Here is a 7,633-nt window from a genome sequence, read left to right on the forward strand (position 1 = left end):
TATGACTAAACAGAGCATCTTTTGCACGCAATCAACTACTTTACCAACTGAGCCAAAGGCAAACAAACACAAACAAAGCCCATTCATGGGTCTTACCTGAGGTTTAGGTGACAATCCCACTTTTTCTCTGATAATCCCACCCTTGTGTTTTCCGCGAGCAATAGGGAACCCATGGAATCTTAGGCGTCAATTAGTGCTCTACAAATTAAGGTAATTATTAGCAAGACAATTTTTTTTTAGCTGCGGCATAGCAGCTTATAAGACTGCTCTGACTTTTTTTTTTTTGCAAGTACAAACTTTTAGTTCATAGCTCCGTCATCTCTTGAACGACTTGGGATCTAACTACAGTTTTGGACTCGGGAAGTCAAATCCTTTCAATTGATGTATTTGACTATGTCCAAAGTCTCGTAGATTAATTTACTCTAATCCTGCCTAAAAAAATTTCAGTTTGAGGGTAGGCTGGTAAAGATCCTGTTGAATAATAAAATTGAAGTTGCTATACGCGCGCCCCACGCTGTTGTTGGCCGCAAAAATATAGCTAATAAAAAAGGGAAACAAAGGTGTCGTAGATTGATTTACAATAATCCTGCCAAAAAGGATTTCAAATGCCGCGGCTTTTGAGGATTCCCCTTGTTTTCATCTCCATCGACTACACAGATGTCAAAACTTCTCTAATTATCAATGATAACAGGAATTTAAATTTAATAACTTGTATATATTTGAGTTTTTTGTTAGTACGGAATCAATCACCATAGTTTGCAATATTGAGCTTACACATATACAACTTTAGTGGCAGTACACTTTTGGAGATTTTTTTTCGCAAGTCAGTTTTTAGTTGCTAACTATTAACAATATAAACTGTCATTCCCAAATGTTTGTGACGAGGTATCCTAACCAATATTCAGTGATATAAACTAGTAAAATATGAGTTTTAGGTATTTAACTATGTCTGAAAAGCAAAATGGGTGTATATATATAGATATATATACAAGTTTCATTTAATTTTAATATTGTGTAAATCATCAAAAATAAGATTATACCCATTTTTATAATATTAGATTATTATATTTACATATTATTTTATTAAAGAGTATTTGTATATCTTTTTTATGAAATATTATGATTAATTGTAATTCTAATATACAACAAAAATAATTCATACAATGAAAATGTATGATTAAAAAAGTAAAAATACTTTTTACGGACTTTTAAATTAGTATTTAAGTGTTTCCTATTTTGAAACGGTCCCTTAATAAAATGTTCTTATGACGAAAAATCATCCGATGGAAAGAGAGCTTGTGATTGGCTGACGCGTTTTTGATTAAAAAGAGCAAACCGTAAATGCGAAACTGAAATAATATGATGAGTTATGCCAAAATTGAAATGTTTGGTAAGATAATTTTTATATTTATCAAGTGGACCTTTGTCCAAAAGCTAAGCCCTATGAGCTACAATGATTATTGAAGATAAACTTGTTTTAATGTGTAGAAATTGCATGTTTCAATAATGTCGGTACGCTCTGTTTATAAATTATAAATATAACCCCCCCAAAAAAACAAAGTTTTGTGAACGACAACACAGTTTAACTTTTATTTTAAGTGTGTAAAAGTGTTAAATTGCGTACTACTACTAGGCCTAAGCGCCTATATATTTTTTTCTTTAGATTTATCTGAATATATAATTAAATCAAATGGGGTATCGTAGTTTACCACACTCTTCAAACTTTCGTCGTATTTTTAACATTTAAATAGTAGTAGTAACTTGTGCTACTACACTGCTACTATTACTACTAGTAGTAGTAGTACTAAGTTGTATTTATACTAGTAATACTAATAGTATTACTATTAGTAATACGATAGGCGACGATTTTAAAAATATGTTTATTAAAGACAAATTATACCATTAATGACTGGAATAAAATCGTATTTTCGATTTTCATTGCATTAATTTGCCTAAAATTGTATCTAGCAAACAGATGTGTCCTGTAATATTTATATATAATTTAATGAATTTGTATGAGGTTGTTTGCTGATATTTAGTTCCTCAAACCACTGTTGGTTTTATCCGGCTCTTGCCGCATGGGGCCACTTTGTATACGAGCCTTTTTCGTTGTTTGTTTATATATATATTTATATATGTATTTGCTTTTTTTTGTTTTATTTCTCAATTTTATATTAGATTATTTTTTGATTTAATGATAAACAAAATATGCTCTTGACTAGCATGTATTGTTTTTATGATTACTTTTTAAAATTTCGTATGTATTTTAAAAGTAGAAAAAAATGTCAAATCAAATTTATATATTGTTTGTGGTAAATTTCTTAAAAATAATAAAACGAAAGTTTCACGATTCGTTCCAATTTGAAAACATGCCATTAAAGTATAAATTAAAGAAGAGGCCTGTCATGGCCCGAAGTGCGCTCCCCTTTCAATCTACGGGTTGCGAGATCGAGACTTGTCGCTGAACATACCATTTCAATTTTGGGGGCGTTATATGTTTATGGCAAATCCCATCATTCGTTGGTAAAGGGTAGCCCAGAAGGTGGTGTTGATTAGTTAGTTGCCTTTCTTTTACTCTTATCATTTCAAAATTAGTGTCGGCCAGCGCAGGTGGTCCTCGAATAGCTCTGCGCGCAATTTAACAAAACAAACAAAACAAGTTCAAGGAAAGCAATGCATAATTTGTAAAGCACTTTTAAAATAACGTGGTGACGAATTTCTGACGTTATTTGGGGGGGGGGGGGTAAGAGCTTGTGACATAAAGAAATGGAAAGTAGACGTAGCCCAGAGCGTCAAGACCAGCAAATAAAACAGGACAAAGAAAACGTGCAAATGTAGCTAGGGCCATGCCCTGTCATTAATTCTTGTTAAACATACCTTTCCCGTGCAATTTTATTACAGTGGCAAAACAAGGGTTTCATACGTCAGTTTTTTGTTTTATTTTACAGTAATATCACATGTAGCAATATGCTGTGTCCATTGCGGGAAATCAAACCCGGAATTTGGCATTGTAAGGCAATGAACTTATCACTCTGCCACCGGTAAACGCGTGTGCTATTCTTCTCAGTTACATTTGATAATTATTTTTGTTCTTTTTACAGTGTACTTATTCTAGTACATACGATATTAAAAGAAAATCATAGCAATCAATACATATTTTGCATACAGTTAGGTGCAGGAAGTAAAAAAAGAAATATATATATATATATCAGTAAAGAAATTTAAAATTTAAAAGTAAAAATAAATAAAAAAAGGACTCTGACGAGGGTAAGAGCCGGATAGCAGTATTCTGACGTACCAATTCTCACAGACAAGCATATGTAGATTCATTAAAGTGCATGCAAATATTGCAGGACATACTCGTCTTCTTAGTTAAAGTATACAATTTTAGGTAACCGATACACTAAAAATCGTAAAATAAGTCCTTTGCGGTATGTAATAGGAGCCATAGTCGAGTAATAGTAAAACAAGTTCAGTACATCATAAAAACAAATCCCAGGCAATTTCTCCTTGTAGTCGCGTTGAAGAAACATTCAACCAAATACAAAAAAAACTTTACGTATATCTTTGTATACGTAATATAAGTTACGGGACTATATTATTACATTAATTGTCCTGAGTCGAAATTTCTGGCATTTCTACTTGGGTAAGGATCTAATATGCTTATGTTTATAACCTAAGTAGGAATAAAAAAATACAATTTGCATGAAGATCATTTTATGTTTGGCTAGTAACTTTTACCTTTTTTTATATTTAAGTGTAATATTTCATTAAATTTATCTATAATAAAACATCAGTTACAATATTATTAAAAAAAATTGAAACTTGTAATGCATTAGGAGTAAACAATTTAGATATACAAATTATAACAAATATTGTTTGTTTTGTGGTACAATATTCACAGATATTTATTGGATATGTGAAAAATGCATCTACGTTTAGCAGTATTGTATAATAGAATGTTGCAAATATAAACTTTGTAATTTAAATTAGTTTTCTGTACTCTTGTCTTTTTAAGTTGCTATAGAATGACTTACTCTAATTGTAAATAATAACAACTCTATCACTGAAATTGAAATCTTGAACCAAATAAATCAGTAAAGAAATACATTTTCAATGATATCGATAACTTCTCTTTAACATTTGATGATGTGCAATTAATAACTTAACAGTACCTTGTTTTATATATTAATGACAGGAGTAATAAAAATACATGTGAATTGGGTGCTTCTGTCGTGCATTGTAGTTGCATTGCATTGTTATTTATTTTTGCAATGCATCCACAGTGCAATTACAGAGACTTCATATGCATCTGTCTCGAAAGAAAAAACATCAGGAAGAAAGAAAGAAACGTAAAACTGGACTCTTTTATTTTGGTTTTGATATTACTCAGTGAATGATATGCTATTTTTCTCGAGAAAGTGATAAAAAGAATTGTTTTAGTAATTGTAAGATTACATATGATTGTGTATAATGATGACTGCTTTGATAACAGGAATTCAAGTTTATCATGCTAGTGCCGCCATCTGTTAACAGTGTAAAAACTACAAAATATGTTCAGTCGCATTTCATTTATTATGTGATGATGCCATCATATAATTAATCAAATTGCTGTAATATTTTTGTCTAAGTAATAAAAGGGAGTCCATAAAACGTATAAAACAATATTAATTTATTTTTAATAAAATACTTTAGTAGTTTACGTAAAATTATACAAAAATATATGTGTGTTAATTTCGTAATTATTAAAGAAATAGTTGAGAAGTTTTAAGCCCAAGATAAGTAGACTCGTAAATAAAAGTATTACATAATTCAATAAAAACGAAAATAGCGTTACACAAAGTAAATATTTTTTATTGAAGTAATTAGTAAAGTGGTTTTGTAGGAATCAGAAATTTCTTTGTGTTTCGTGTGTGTGAAATGTACAGTACATTTACGTTTTTTTTATATTTTAAACCTTTTTATTTAATTCAAGACTACAGTACGAAGTAAGTAGTACTACCGTAATAGCAAATGGGGAATTATTTGTTTGCACTTTGTGTATTGCATTTATGCTTAAGCTATGCTGTTGTAAGTTACGTGAAAATATCTATTTGAGAGATAAGTTCTAAACTTTGTAATACAGATTCATAATGAAAAATCTACCTGGTGGTAAGTTTTTTTTTTTTTTGTCTTTTGTTTGGTAGAGATGACGTTTTGGTACGCTTTTCCATATTTTCTTCAAGTCTCTAGTTTTGGAGACAAAAGACTATGGCGGGAATTTGAAAACGAGGGTTTTTTTCGGGTTATTCGGGGATGTCTTGATGTTACCCATTGTAGATCGGACATCAAGAGGTGGTCTGCAGTTGATGGTGTGTGGTTTCGACTGACGTCATGAAAGAGTTGATATGAAGTGATTTTTAAGAATTTAGCGTGAGTATCCGATTATCTTTATTTCTAAGAAAAATTCTGGAATGAAGCGTTACGACTTTAAATGATAATAGCATATCGTCCGAAACTTAAAAAACAAATTTCTCGTAAGTAGAATAAAACAAAGTTAAAGAAGATAAAATACATTTAGAAAAAAGGCCGTAATAACCTATTAGATTTTGAATGAAAAATTCCCCATTTCAAACCCTTGTATTAACTTTCTTTTTTTAGCTCTATAGTGAAATGGAAGATAGACGGAATTTTCAGAACAATTCAATGCTTAAATATTGGGAGTTTTGATGAAAAGAGTTCCATTTTGAAAATCGTATATCGAGTTCATTTATCTAGTCCAATAATACGAAAATAATTTTATTACCAAATTTCAAAAAATACAAAGTATTTTTGATGAAGAATAAATATTTTTCAAACCCCGAAGAATAGCGTATTTTTATGAAATATTTAGTGTAGTTTGTTTGTTTTGAATTTCGCGCAAAGCTACACGAGGGCTATCTGCGCTAGCCGTCCCTAATTTAGCAGTGTAAGACGAGGGGGAAGGCAGCTAGTCATCACCACCCACCGCCAACTCTTAGGCTACTCTTTTAACAACGAATAGTAGGATTGACCGTCACATTATAACGCCCCCACGGCTGAAAGGGCGAGATTTTTTTTGGTGTGACGGGGATTCGAACATGCTCGTAATGCTTCATTACTGAGTTTTTCTAAGAAATAAAAATTGGTTACTGCACTAAATGTCCGGCATGGCCAGGTGGTTAGGGCGCTCGACTCGCAATATGAGGGTCTTTATAAATTTATTGCCTCTTTCACTTTCTTTTTCATCTACTTAAGATAAATTACAATCAAAAGCGATCAAATATTCTCATTTAAAATTTAAAAAGATTCCGTAATAACTTTCTAGATTTGCGAATTTTTAATAAACAATTTGTCTTTTTGAAAACCTTTTATTAACTTTCTTCTTTGAGAAGTATATTAAAATGGAAGATAGCCGGAATTTTCAGAACAATTATAGGCTTAAATATTAGGAGTTTTGATGGAAAGAATTCTATTTTGAAAATAATTTTTCTAGTCTAATAATACAAAAATAATTTTTTTACCAAATTTCGAAGGTATATCCTTGGTAGTTTTAATGGAAATTTTTTTTTTCAAACTACCCAAAAAAGTGCGCATTTTGATGCTAACTTTAGCGTGATGTATCCGATTATCTATATTTCTAAAAAAAATTCAACAAAAATGCGTTAAATGAGAATATTATATCGCTTGGAAATAAAAATATTTTCTTAAGTAGAATAAAACAAAGATAAACGTGGAATACATTTATTAAAAAGCGCAATAACCTTTTAGGTTTAGTAATTTTGAATAAAGAATTCGTCGTTTTCATACACTTGTGTTAACTTTCTTCTTTTGAGCCGTATAGTAAAATGGAACAATTCAGAATAATTCAAGGCTTAAATATAGGGATTTTTGATGTAAAGAGTTTTTATGAAAATTTTGACCATCTTTGAGTTCGCTTCACTCTTGCAATGAAGATAAGTTCGTTTGTTTGTAAAGCTACACAAGGGATATCTGTGCTCTGCCCACCATGGGTATCGAAACCCGGATTCTAGCGTTGTAAGTCCGCAGACATACCGCTGTACCATTGGGGGGCACAATGAAGATAAAAGGGTTGGGAATTTTCAATATTTTGTTTACATAACTTGTGACATATTAAATTTTTGTGTTTATTTCTCATAATATTATTTTGTTTTGCTAATTCCATTGTTTAAGGAAAGATGCAATCAATCACTGTTTCAAAAAAAATATATTTTAATTTAAACTCTAAGTCTGTAAATTATTTTATTATTGATGATTTAATGGGAAATGTGAACTTACACGTTTCTCCTGCATTAAAATACGCAATTATCTCAATATGTAAAAAATCTTTTTTCATAAAAATACCAGAGGCCTTTGATTTTTTAAAAAAAAATTGAATTATAGATTTTGATGTTCTTCAGCTGAAACTTGTATTTGTTATGGGCTTTAAAAAAATTTTTTTTTCTTCTAAGGTCGCCACTGTTTATTGTTTATGTATCAAAATACCCACTGAAATCCGCATATAAGAAATCGTTTGTTTCGTGAAAACACCTAAGGCCTTTGTATTTTGGTAAAAATTCTTGTATCATAGGTTATCGTTTTCTTCAAAGGAAATAGTGTGTTGGATAGGGGCTTT

The 7,633-nt window shown here is 30.6% G+C and overlaps 1 long non-coding RNA gene across 1 annotated transcript; it reads left to right on the plus strand.

The window, feature by feature from the left end:
- Window positions 1-1,304: 1,304 nt before the first annotated feature.
- Window positions 1,305-5,839, plus strand: LOC111088822. Its single transcript, XR_002613224.1, has 3 exons — window positions 1,305-1,390; window positions 5,187-5,412; window positions 5,641-5,839. It is a non-coding gene; the product is annotated as an uncharacterized LOC111088822 (long non-coding RNA).
- The last annotated feature ends 1,794 nt before the right edge of the window (window positions 5,840-7,633 follow it).

Source organism: Limulus polyphemus, unplaced genomic scaffold (genome assembly GCF_000517525.1).
Source record: "Limulus polyphemus unplaced genomic scaffold, Limulus_polyphemus-2.1.2 Scaffold4515, whole genome shotgun sequence".
In the NCBI taxonomy this organism is placed as follows: Eukaryota; Metazoa; Arthropoda; class Merostomata; order Xiphosura; family Limulidae; genus Limulus; species Limulus polyphemus.